Source organism: Podarcis melisellensis (assembly GCF_964234715.1).
Source record: "Podarcis melisellensis genome assembly, chromosome: 2".
NCBI lineage: Eukaryota > Metazoa > Chordata > Lepidosauria > Squamata > Lacertidae > Podarcis > Podarcis melisellensis.
This window is the reverse complement of record NC_138529.1, coordinates 17,783,958-17,797,800: the sequence shown is the minus strand read 5'-3', so window position 1 is coordinate 17,797,800 and position 13,843 is coordinate 17,783,958. Positions and strand designations below refer to the sequence as shown.

General features: G+C 45.9%; 1 long non-coding RNA gene across 1 annotated transcript in view; it reads left to right on the top strand.

The window, feature by feature from the left end:
• The window catches only part of LOC309363074, a 674,350-nt gene extending 662,207 nt beyond the window's left edge, over nucleotides 1-12,143 (top strand). The window contains exon 3 of the long non-coding RNA XR_014165222.1: nucleotides 12,082-12,143. This is a non-coding gene — a long non-coding RNA (uncharacterized lncRNA). The remainder of the gene's footprint in view (nucleotides 1-12,081) is intronic.
• Nucleotides 12,144-13,843: the final 1,700 nt, after the last annotated feature.

Sequence of the window (13,843 nt, the reverse complement as noted above, 5' to 3'; positions counted from 1 at the left end):
TAAATGGCATTTCCGTGTGCTGCTCTGGTTCGCTAGAAGCGGCTTAGTCATGCTGGCCACATGACCCGGAAGCTGTACACCGGCTCCCTTGGCCAATAAAGCGAGATGAGCGCCGTAACCCCAGAGTCAGTCACGACTGGACCTAATGGTCAGGGGTCCCTTTACCTTTACCCATGTACTATCTCAGGGATGTCCAACCGATCGATCCCCAGTTGTTAGAAGTCGATCGCGGTCAATCGCGGGCTCAGTTTCCTTTGTGGGGGGAAAGGAACATCCGTCCCCGCCTCCCTCGCTCTCTCCTTTAACCACACACATTTTCAAGAACGGAAGACGGGAGTTACTGCTGGTGGGATTACTTCTTGTTTAGCAATTTATGACATGCCCCAAAGCAGCAGAATTCTTGATTTCCCTCTCCAAAAACAGCTGAACAGATTTGGCTATTCCCCCCTAAAAAATGCTCAACAACTTAGATTCCCCCCCTAAAAAAAGCTAAAAAACTGTGGCTTGCCCCCCTAAGAAAAGCTCCACAACTTTGACCTTTGACTCAACCCCCCCGACAAAAAGCTCAACAACTCGCCCCTCCTAAAAAAAAAAGCTGAACAACTTTGGGTCCCCCCCAAAAAAATGGGTAGCTTACTTCTAAAAATTTTTCCCCCTGGATCATTCCAGCGCCCCCCCTGAGGACGGGGTATCACCCACTTTAGGAAACACTGGCATAGACCAATGTAAAGAAGAAGAAGAAGGTACCTTTTATCATATGTGGTGGTCAAGTAAGGTAATAAAAGCTTTCTGGGAAATGATATATAAGGAACTGAAAAAATATTTAAAATAACTTTTATAAAAAAACAACCAAAAAACCAAAAGGCTTTTTATTAGGAATTGTAGGTACCAATATCCCAAAGGAACAGAAAAGACTTTTTATGCATGCGGCATCAGCAGCACATGTGCTATTAGCTCAGAGACGGAAAGAAGACAAAGTCCCTAGCAGAGAGGAATGGCAAACCAAGCTGCTAGACTACGCTGAAATGGCAAAACTGACCGGAAAGCTCAGGAACCAAGAAGACCAAGGAGACCAGAAAGAATGGGGAAAAAATTATAATTTATTTAGGAGACCACTGTAAGCAGATGAAAACATTAGCAGGATTTCAATCTCACTTGTAATGTAAAAAATACTATGGACAATATGGATAGATACAAAATATAGACTATGAAATAATATACAGTTGAAAATGTTGGCACTAAAACCCATGAAGGGGGTGGGGTGGGGACTCTCAAGATTCAGAGAAATCTCTTTACAGTGGTACCTCAGGTTACAGACGCTTCGGGTTACAGACGCTTCGGGTTACAGACTCCGCTAACCTGGAAGTAGTACCTCAGGTTAAGAACTTTGCTTCAGGATGAGAACAGAAATCTGGCTCCGGCAGCGTGGCAGCAGCAGGAGGCCCCATTAGCTAAAGTGGTGCTTCAGGTTAAGAACAGTTTCAGGTTAAGAACAGACCTCCAGAACGAATTAAGTTCTTAACCTGAGGTACCACTGTATATGGATATGTATTTGGTATTGCTATAAATTCATATTTGTGAAATCAAATAAAAACGATTTCAAAAAAAGAAGGAGGAAACACTGGCAGAGACCAATTTATTCAAAAACAAATAAATTACATGACTCTAGGAAACGAACTTAGGAGGAACAAGGTTCATGATGAGAACGACAACGACGTAAAAGCTGTCGGTCCTTTCATTATAACTGCATAGCCTTTTTCTTTTTTCTTTTAACAGAACTGGTTGTGTCCCGGCAAATTACAGCAGAGCAAATCAGGCAGGAGGAACCGTGTGCAGAACATGTGACAATTCACCGTGGAAGAGCAGCCAGTACTTTTACATGGTCATCTGAATCCTGTTGCTATGCAACGGGGATAACTTGCTCGACGTCAGGCCCCGTTCAGATACAGTAGATAAGCACAGGGTGCTGTGCCCACACTACTCATGAAACCTCTTTTGCTAAGCAACATTTATAGGGGGACGGACGATGCGCATAAAGGGGCATGTTTGTGGAATCAAGGCTATCCTATGCTGCCAATAAAGCATGCTGTTTGCAAGTGCTAATTAAAAGTGGAAACCATTCCTGCTTCAGGTTTAGTTGTTTAGTCGTGTCCGACTCTTCGTGACCCCATGGACCAGAGCACGCCAGGCACTCCTGTCTTCCACTGCCTCCCATGTTTGGTCAAACTCATGCTGGTAGCTTCAAGAACACTGTCCAACCATCCTGTCCTCTGTCGTCCCCTTCTCCTTGTGCCCTCAATCTTTCCCAGCATCAGGGTCTTTTCCAGGGAGTCTTCTATTCTCGTGAGGTGGCCAAAGTATTGGAGCCTCAGCTTCATGATCTGTCCTTCCAGTGAGCACTCAGGGCTGATTTCCTTCAGAATGGAGAGGTCTGATCTTCTTGCAGTCCACGGGACTCTCAAGAGTCTCCTTCAGCACCAGAATTCAAAAGCATCAGTTCTTCGGCGATCAGCCTTCTTTATGGTCCAGCTGTCACTTCATACATCACAATTGGGAAAACCATAGCTTTACCTATACGGACCTTTGTCGGCAAGGCGATGTCTCTGCTTTTTAAGATGCTGTCTAGGTTTGTCATTGCTTTTCTCCCAAGAAGCAGGCGTCTTCAGCTACTTAACCGTTATTTGGCTGTGTTTGTATGACTGCAGGTAGAATTCAATTTGCAGCTCATGCCTTCTTTCTTTGCATCCGGCATTAAGCATTCGTTTGGCCAACCGATCATACGAATAAGCACAGATTGCTGACAGGCACACACCAACATCCGCTCCCACCTCCCCTGCAATCCAGAGATGAGGAAAGTTCAGCTATTGATTTCTGCCTGTCATGTCACTATTCAAAATACAGGAGCTCGTCCAGGGATAAGAAGAAAAAAGCTGGCATCCTAGTGACAAGCCGTGTGGCATTTCCTTATGCTGCTGACGATTGGTGATCTGTGCTTAACAACCCCCAAGAATGGCTTGAGTGGAAATAAACTCAGTTTGCCACGGTACGAGGCAAGCCATTCATGCACTTGGTCGGGGAATGTGCAATTTTGACACGTTCTCTAACAAGTAAAACAGATGGCCAGGGAATATGTTTAAAATTACGAGCGGTTCTATAGAATCATAGAGTTGAAAGGGACCACAAGGCAAGAATCTTTTGCTCAATGTGGGGCAGCATCCTCTGCCTTGTGAACCGTGGTTTGTGTGGGGGCTGGTTCTGGCTACTCACATAACCCAGAGAGGGCACTGTAAATGTGCTCCAGATATATCCCATATCTGAGCTCTGGCATTAAAAAATAAGTTTGGTGGGTCTAAGCCCCTGTGAGTTCTGATTCAAGTTGGACTTGGGATGCTCTCCCTCCCTCCCCCCCTCTCTCTCCCTCCCCCATGTGTGCTTGCAGTGGGGAGTGCTTACCAGGAGGACAAGGCAGCCAGAATTGTGAACAAGGAGTTGCTGCTCTTCTAGACACCCTGAATCTGCATAGGTAGAAAACTATGTGAGAACGTGCTGGAGCTTGCTTTCCCCTCCTTCCTCCCATTCCTTTTCCCCTCGCATGACATCTCTCTATTTCAGTTCTTCAGTTCTCTATGTTTTTTAGCAGTTCTTGTTCTTATCTGTAAGTTGCCTTGAGTAACATCAGGCTATGGTATGTATAAACAAACAAACAAATATTATTTGTACCACACCCTAATAATATCAATTTTAGTATCCTGTCCATCTGACTAGGTGGCATTTAGCATATATAATACATACATACATACATACATACATACATACATACATACATACATAACAAAACATTTTACAGTAAAAGGCTTCCCTATACAGTGGTACGTCAGGTTACATACCCTTCAGGTTACAGACTCCGCTAAGCCAGAAATATTACCTCGGGTTAAGAACTTTGCTTCAGGATGAGAACAGAAATTGTGCAGCGGCAGCGCAGTGGCAGCAGGAGGCCCCATTAGCTAAAGTGGGGCTTCAGGTTAAGAACAATTTCAGGTTTAGAACAGACCTCCAGTACGAATTAAGTTCTTAACCCGAGGTACCACTGTACAAGGCTACCTTCAGATGTCGCCTAAAGGTTATATAGTTACTCATCTCCTTGATAACTGATGGGAGGGTGTTCCACAGGGAGGGGGCCACTACTTAGAAGGCCCCCTGCCTAGTTCCCTGTAGCATCACTTGTTGCAGTGATGAAACCTCCACATCAGTTTGTATTGATTAACTAGTAGATTCAAAACTCATTTTTATACATTATTGCCACACATTCTTGTTACATTTTTATTGATGGACTGATTTGCCAGCCAAGATTGTGAGGTAGCAAAGGTCATGTTCCACCTATGGGGGTGAGGAGGGGCAGATTTTCCTGATGCTCATGCACAAAGAGACTTTCACACGCCAAACTGGCTCTGTTCTGACAACGTGCTGGCCAAACAGTATTCTTTTTCAGACACCCTGGCAGAAAACTGATGGATGGGGAGACTCTTAACGGTGAAGAGCAATTTGAGAGACCTACAAAATTCATATGAATAGGTAAAGGTAAAGGGACCCCTGACCATTAGGTCCAGTCATGGCCGACTCTGGGGTTGCAGCACTCATCTCACTTTATTGGCCGAGGGAGCTGGCGTACAGCTTCCGGGTCATGTGGCCAGCATGACTAAGCCGCTTCTGGTGAACCAGAGCAGCACACGGAAACGCCGTTTACCTTCCCGCCGGAGTGGTACCTATTTGTCTACTTGCACTTTGACGTGTTTTCGAACTGCTAGGTTGGCAGGAGCAGGGACCGAGCAACGGGAGCTCACCCCGTCGCGGGGATTCAAACCGCCGACCTTCTGATCGGCAAGTCCTAGGCTCTGTGGTTTAACCCATAGCGCCACCCGTGTCCCTTGTTCATATGAATAGCCGGCAGTGAATCAGATGTAGCAGTCCCCCTAAAACAGGGACCCATCAGATGCTCCTGGGAAGCTCAGAAGCAGAGCAAGATGAAATGGTTTCTTGCACCACCCCTCTACTGAGGGATAAACTACTGTTGAAGATGGAGGCTCCATTGCTTGTCATTGGAAAGAATCCACCTTCCTACTTCATAGCACAGACTGAGGTCGAGACAGGAGCCAAAATAAGACGTCCTCCTCCTCCACCCATTCTTCATAACCCAATAAAGATCTTAATTTGTTTCTTTAAAAGAAAAACAACAGGGGAAGCTCTTTGGCCACCAGTGGGTCCAGCACCTACATTAGAATATCCTCCAAGGTCAACCAGCATACGATTGCAGACTAAAAGTATTTTCTGCAGACAGTGCAGTATCTTTTGGGGGGAGGTCCATTAAATTTGGTTAAAGGGGAACCTTGGAGGGTTTGTTTTTTGGCTTGTCAGAGGGGAAGCAGGATCTGTACAATGTGGTTCTTCAGTGATGTGGTTCTTCGGTGATGCAGTCACTGAAATAAATTTTAAAATGCCTTGGACAAGCATCTTCTAAAAGCAAAAGAAATGCCTCTAAGCTTACCATGATCTAGCGCCAGGGTGGGGTGATAAGGAAGAGAGAGCAAATACCACAGTGGAGAGAGGGTGAAGAGAGAGTTTTTATTGTGACTAACAGGTCAAGCTTGTTGATGTCGGATAGAAATTATGTGGTTTCCAGCTGTAATGCTTTAAGAGAATATGGAAAAAAAGGTTTAGAAATAGGTTAAAATTTATTGATAAGGATTTGCTGAACTAACAATTTGAATTGGAATACAAAAAAGGGAGGTATGAGGAGGTCTGGGAAATAAGTTAATGAAAAATAAGTAATGGAAACTTTATGTGTTTTTAAATATTTTTATTTTGTATTTTTCTATTTTTGTTATTTTTTTTCTTTCTTTTTTTATTGTATTACTATTGAAAACTTTAATAAATATTCTTAAAAAAAGAAAAAAGAAACAGGTCAAGCTTGTAATCAAAAGGAATGATTTTTTTCCAGAAAGCAAATCCCTTCCCAAGCCCAAATCAATTTTAAATGTGCTTGGCACAAAAGTACCTAAAGCTGTATGTTTGCAGTTCAGGAAGTGTTTTCTGTTTTTGTTTTTTTTTACCCAGGGGCACCTCTTTCATGTCTGCAGTTTTCAGACTTGCAAAATGCTTGGGGAGATTAAGTTATTCATTTTCACACACCTTAAAACTCTAACAGTTGCCCTCGTGGGAAATTACTGCAGCTCTTTCTCTTGAAATTTGGCAAGATTTGTGACCTCAGAAGACCAACCTTGCCTGGAAATTTCACCAATTCTGCAGCAAATATTAAAAAGCTATAGACATCTCATTAAGAATGTGTGCTTGCACGAAGCCCCTGAAACTATTTACCTGTAATTTGCCATGCTCTATTCACTCTGAGAATGCCTGCAAATTTCATCCCCTTCTGCCAAAGAAAAAACCAGCAGCTGTTTTTTTCAAATTTCCCTGTAGTAAATTGTGGGAGTGGCGAAAATGAAGCAGACTCAGAAAGAACTCAAGCCAAACTAGGCAGCCTACAAAACACCTTGACACCAAGGTGTTTTCCAACAGAGTCTGAACAAAATCTTGTGACTGCTGCACACACCCAGTTTTTAATTCTGCTGCTGAACAATTTGTGGTAGTTTTACTCCTGCTCCCCTTTAAAGGTTGATTTGTTATGTATCACAACTGTATGTATCCATTAAGGTTTTTATGCTGTTTTCTGTTGGCCTGTTGCTTTTATTCAATGCTACTTCAAGTGCCATTAGGCAGAAAGGTCACCTACGCTTGAAAGTAACAAAGCACAATATTTTCAAGGACGAATAATATTGTACACAATATATCGTGATTTTGTTTAGCATGTACATTGTAAAAATAGCAAACTATGGACTTGTGCCAGTGAGTCTAATTTACAGATGGACTGTGATACAGTGTCCTGAGTCCAGGCATACCCCGAGGTAAGTCCCAATAGTGTACACAGTCCCATGGGCAATGCTCAAGAGGAGTCCAGTGGTCAAATACATGTTCAGGTCTAATGCAACAAGAAAGATTCAAAGTCAAACCGTAAGGCCAGGTACCCATCTCTGAAGAAGCTCCAGGGTTAGAATCCTAGGGTTGCAGTCCTAAACGGACTCAGCCCACTAGGAGCGTTTCCACCCCCATCATCCAGCCCAGACACTGAGGTCCAGCTCTGAGGACCTCTGGCGGTTCGCTCACTGCAAGAAGTGAGGTTACAGGGAACCAGGCAGAGGGCCTTCTCAGTAGTGGCGCCCGCCCTGTGGAACGCCCTCCCATCAGATGTCGAGGAAATAAACAACTATCTGACTTTTAGAAGACATCTGAAGGCAGCCCTGTACAGGGAAGTTGTTAATGTTTGATGTTTGTGTTTTTAATATTCTGTTGGGAGCTGCCCAGAGTGGCTGGGGAAACCCAGCCAGGCAGGGTATAAATAAATAAATTATTATTATTATTATTCTATAAAATCACAGTCCAGTTGAGTTCATCCTTATGCCCCATCAACAGTGAGAGTTGAGCAGAGACTTTGACCATAGAAGCACAAAGCAGTCTTCCCCTATTACAGGCAGAAATCCCGGTGTTATTAGTCACAGCCTGACTTTGTCACTGGTGGCCTTGAATTGCTTTCAACACGCTAAGCTACCTTCTACTGAGTCAGCGCATAGGACCATCTAGGTCAGGCTTGTTTACTGCAGCTGGCAGTGCCTCTGCAAGGTTTCAGGAAGGAGTCTCTCCCAGACTACCTGGAGATGCTGAAGACAGAACCGCTCACCTTCTGCATGCCCTACCGCTGAGCTGCTTTCCTTCCTCTGCTTGGCTTGGCTTGTGGCAAAGGAAACACACATGAACCCTCATGAGCAGAGAGCAAAATAACTGTGGAATGAACTGTCTCCTCCTCCCTCCCTCCCTCCCTCCCTCCCTCCCTCCCTCCCTCCTTTACCCCTGCTCCACCTGCGCTTAGAGGAGCAATTGAATATGGGAGAGGCAAGTTTGGAGCTGTTCCTGGGCCAATGGCAAGAGTGGCTCCTGGCGTGGTTCCAAGCTGCATTCCCGTTCTCAGAAAAATAGGTGTTCTCAGTCATCACTTAAGTGCCCGTGGACTGAAAGATTAATAGGGTGTCCCCACCCCCATACTCTCCCTGCCTTGCCAAAGTTTACGGTCGGGCTTGAGGCAACAGCAACAGGAGTGCATGTACTTTCATGGGCGACTGACCTTGTTTGAACTGTGCAAGAATCATGATCTGGAGAGTAACTCCCTTTTCAGAGCAGCGCTTCGGAAGTGGGCGGGGCGCGCAACAGCCACCCTGCGTGAAGAGCAAAAGTGGAGTAAGGACATGGGTTAATCCTCAGAGTCCTCACTATGGAAGCATTATGAAAGCATTAATTCCACAGGAGGACACCTGGAATGCACAGCCACTGCTTTCATATCCAATGATGGAGCTGTCAAGGGCAAAGGACCATGGGGGGTGCAATACAGTGGGAGGATAGCATCCATAACCTACGTTTAAAGTGCATGGCTTCCCCCCAAAAAGGTAAAGGTGAAGGACAGTTAAGCCCAGTCAAAGGCAACTATGGGGTTGTGATGCTCATCTCACTCTCAGGCTAAGGGAGTCGGTGTTTGTCCACAAGACAGCTTTCTGGGTCATGTGGCCAGAATGACTACACTGCTTCTTTTGCAACGGTTACCATGACGGGAGCCAGAGCACACAGAAATGCTGTTTACCTTCCCGCTGCAGCGGTACCTATTTATCTACTTGCACTGGTGTGCTTTCGAACTGCTAGGTTGAATGGAGCTGAGACAGAGCAATGGTAGCTCACCCCGTCACGGGGATTCAAACTGCCGACCTTCTGATCGGCAAGCCCAAGAGGCTCAGTGGTTTAGACCACAGCGCCACCCGCGTCCCTTTCCCAGGAACTGTAGTTTACCCCTCAAAGAGCTACATTCCCCAGCACTCAGAGAAAACTACAGTTCCCAGCATCCTTTGGGGAAAGCCATGTGCTTCAATGTGGCAACAATTCTCATTTGGCATCTGCTAGCTACAACGGATACATCGGATGTGTATTGTGCAGCAGCATGGCATGGGTTGCCAGAGTCTGGGGTGGGCAAACCACTGAATCTGCCAGAGCACCCCTGCCCTCCGGAGCCAAGAATGGCTGTGCTGCACCTTGCCTGCCTCCCTCTGTCCATGGGCCTGAGCTGCTCTGCCACCTTCACCAGACTCAGGAAGATGAGCACAAGGTCCAAATCAGGGATTCTGTTTGCGGCAACGCTAACGCACCCCAGCTTTGGACTCTGCTGAGTCTAGGGACTTGGACATAAGCCCTCTGCAACATACCTGAGCTCAGTGGCGTAGCGTGGGTTGTCAGCACCCGGGGCAAGGCAAGTAATTTGCGCCCCCTAACCCGGGGCAAGGCAAGTAATTTGCGCCCCCTAACCCCTAACCTGCCGCCGCTGCCAGCTTCTTCTTGCTGCTGCCTGGTCTGGTCTGGTGTGGTTCTCTCCTGCGCTCAGCGCTGCGCTAGGTGGCCGCTGCACTGTCCCTCCCCCAGATAGTTCCTCGCTCTCTCTCCGCACCGCACGCCTGGCACCCACCCCCTCCAGAGTGGGCGGCGACCCGGTGGCTCGGATCGGATTTGCACAGCCAGCACTGCAGTGTGAGAGAGTGAGTGAGCCAGGTAGGGGCAGAGAGCTGCGAGTGCGAGGGCCCCCCCCCGATGTTGCGCCCGGTGCGGCCGGCCCCTCTGCACCCCCCCACGCTACGCCACTGCCTGAGCTCCTCCTATGCTATTTTGATACAAGGATGGGGCATAATAATTTTCTTTTAGAGAGAAGCTGGCCTTGTTTGCTTCTCTGGGTGAGACGCTTTTCTGGGTTTGCCTCCTTCCAATCAAGATTCACACTCAGACCAGAGATATCAGCACTGAGCACGACACAAAAATGTGCAACAGAGAAATGTGTTAAAGAACACGTTGTTTTGGTAGGCATAGGAAATCAAGCTGTAGTCTCCCTCCTTCTCCATTTATGAAGGCTGTTCCTAAACCTTTTCAAAGGCAGAAATAGAAGACTTTTTACGTGGCTGCTTGCCAACATTACTAATCAGGTTTTTAATTAGGGTTTTTTAAATTAAAAAATGAGGCCTAATTTAAGTCCAATTAACCGTGTACAAAGCAAACATTCTATGCCACGAAGAGAAGTGATTATATTTCCTGCTAATTATATAGAATTTACATGTGTATCTGTTTCCTAGAGGAAATGTCAGCTAGAAGCTTGATATGCTCACTTTTAATTTACTGTACTCAGACATCTTGCTTGATCTGCTCCAAAGAACGTTGCCTTTAGCAATGTGGATCTACATTGTTGTTGTTTTGATTATATCTGCAAAGTGGTCACACATACCATATTTCAGTGTCACCTCTACAAACCTCTGATACCAGAAGTATGCATTTCCCTGCTTCCTGCAATAAAATTGGAGGCATGCTTCGCTCTTAAGCCTGAAAATGTTTCCAGTGGGAGCATAAGAATTAGCTGCTCTAAGAGGTGCTCAGCTTCTTGTATTTTCTAAAAGAGTTGGTGTTCTGAATGTGTGACCCCTGATTTGGAAGGAGGGGAGTCCAGAGCAGCCATTTACCCATGGGCAGCCTTCTTCAAGGGTAGGTACCGTATTTTTTGCTCTATAAGACTCACTTTTTCGCTCCTAAAAAGTAAGGGGAAATGTGTGTGCGTCTTATGGAGTGAATGCAGGCTACGCAGCTATCACAGAAGCCAGAACAGCAAGAGAGATTGCTGCTTTCACTGCTCAGCGATCCCTCTTGCTGTTCTGGCTTCTGAGATTCAGAATATTTTTTTCTTGTTTTCCTCCTCCAAAAACTAGGTGCGTCTTGTGGTCTGGTGCGTCTTATAGAGCGAAAAATACGGTAATTTGGGCTGAAGCCCTGCATCAAAACAGTGTGATCCAATTATACCTAAGGTGTAGGTGCACCAAGCCAAGAACAGGGATGGGGAGACTGTGACCCTCCAAATGTGTTTTGATGATGTTGCCTTGACTGTTGGCTATGCTGGCTGGGATTGATGGGAGTTGGTGCACAGCAACATCTGAAGGGCTTCAGCTTCCCCATCCCTGTTGATGCAAGGAAAAAAATAGGTCTAAAAGGAGAATTCTCTGGAGACCTAGATCCAGGTTTGGGGCACACACCCTTTGTTGATATTTAAAATCTCCTGGCAGAGATTTAAAATCACAAAACATGCAACAAAGCAAAGCATGGAAATCTAGGCTGTTAGATCTTTAAAATATGCCCACGGGAGTACCAAAACTCCCCTCTTCCCTTAGCATAGAAAAAGACCGCATGTTTGGTTTACTTACAAAACCTCCAAAGGTCCGATGCATGTGCTTTCTCATACAGCATTCAGAAAAAGTTGCACGGCAGGAAAACTTAGTTCAGTGGTGAAAGCTCCTAAATTATTGGTATCGTTCTGTGTGTGGGAAAGATGCCCCTCCTCTCTTTTTCTCACGTTCTTGCAAGATGAACCAAGGTGTTGATGTTGTGTTGGATCCACACAAGGAAAGACACAGAGTAGGCTGAGGTGATATTTTGTTAGTGCTATGTGTTGGTGGGGAAAGTTTTGTCGGGTTTTCTTTTTCAAAGCTAAGTTTATTGTGCTCACTTTCTCTCTTCCGCCTCACAAACAAAAACAAACCACCTGTTGGGGAACAGCATCGGAAAGGTGGGTACACAATGTCAACGAGTAAGCTTGCTGTTATTGTACGGATATTTGTGAGCAGCCAAAAGTCTATGCGTACATTGGGGGGGGGGGACTGGCAGCTATTCACAGCCTTTAGAGATGAAAAGCACGACAAAGAAATACATATGATTAGAAACATGTTCAGGCTTTAAGGGGAATGTAGGAAGAAGAAGAAGAGTTTGGATTTGATATCCTGCTTTATCACTACCCTAAGGAGTCTCAAAGCGGCTAACATTCTCCTTTCCCTTCCTCCCCCACAACAAACACTCTGTGAGGTGAGTGGGGCTGAGAGACTTCAGAGAAGTGTGACTAGCCCAAGGTAGCCCAGCAGCTGCATGTGGAGGAGCGGGGAAGCGAACCCGGTTCACCAGATTACGAGTCTACCGCTCTTAACCACTACACCACACTGGCTCTCCACCTAAGTCAGACTATTTGTCCAGCTCTCTCAGTATAGTTTACACCAGAGCTGGGGAACCCATGGTCCTCCGGATGTGGCCAAACTCTGATTCCCATCATTCTTGACCATTGGCCATGCTGGTTGAGTCTGATGGGAGTTGGAATCCAAGAACAAAAGGACAGTCTCAGGTTCCCCAGTCTTGCTTTACACTGACTGGGACCACAGCTGTGTTGCATCCTGTTCCTTCTAGCATACATGGAAGCAGTGGCGTAGCAGTTGCCCCGGGCACAGAATTCTTAGGGGTGCAAAATTTCAACACCTGGTGCTGCTTCAGTACAGCTGCATGCTTCCGGCGCTGGGGTCTGCTGAAAATGGTTTCTCCATGTGAACCAGAAAGTGACCTCTCCAGACAACGCAACAACTCTTCTTATCTTTTCTTTGTGACTGCAACCTCCTGGGTCGTGCAGACACTGTTAGGCAGTTGAATGCATATGCATACTGTGTCAATTCCCCCCCTCCACGTGGCCCAGGGTGCCAGCAACCCATGTTACACCACTGCAAGGGAGAAATTTGGGCAGCTGTATCTTCTGTTAGTGCCAGATGCATCCACAGAATTATTTCATCAAACAGTCACAGCATTTGATGCTATCTGGTGGTGCCTGCCCTGTGGAACGCCCTCCCAGCAGATGTCAAAGCAATAAACAACTATTTTACTTTTAAAAGACAACTGAAGGCAGCCCTCTTTAGCGAAGTTTTTAATGTCTAATGCTGTATTGTTTTTAATATTCAATTGGAAGCCACCCAGAGTGGCTGTGGAAACCCAGCCAGATGGGCGGGGTATAATTAATAAATTATTATTATTATTATTACTGATCAAATGGAGACGTAGCTGCTCTTAAAGAGTCCTGGCTTGACGTCACCAACAACATGCTATCTGGTGGGGCCCCTTATTTTAGTGGGCCCTCATGCTACAGGCTTACCCGGTGGCTGGGTCCAGGAAGCTGCCATTTTGAATTTCCCACAATGCCCTGGAGTGCCTGACATAGCATCCCTTCAGGGCATTGTGGGAATTTCAAATGCTGGTTTCCCACACCCAGAAGCTTGGGATGCATTTGTGCCAATAGGGCTCATCATAGCCCTGGCAGCTGCCTAACAGAACCGGGTGCTGATGACAGGCCTGCATTTCAATTTCCATATGGCAGTGTGTACATTTCTTCAGCTGTGTAAATACTGTGTTTGCCATACTTGTAAAAATAAGAGAGAGCCACAGGACAGGGCCAGACAGGATAATTTTGTGTTCTTTCTGGACAGGGCTTTAGCTCATTTGTATTAGAAATAGTTTATCTTTATTTTTTTTCTTTCTCCAAGTCAGAGAACGTGAATGGAATTTTGATAACTCTTTCCAGATGTTCATGTGCTTGAATGTCAGCTTGCCTGGGATTATGGCAGGAGTGGCTAAGCTGTGACCCACCAGATCATAGAATTGGAAGGGACCCAACAATAATCTAGTCCAACCACCTAAAACGCAGGAATCCCAGCTAAAGCATCCATGACAGCTGGCCTTCCAACCTCTGCTTAAGAACCTCCAAGGAAAGAGAGTCCACCACCTTCCAAGGGAGACCTTCCAAGGGTGGTTCCACTGTCAAACAGCTCTTACTGTCAGGAAGTTTTTCCTGATGTTCAGTCGG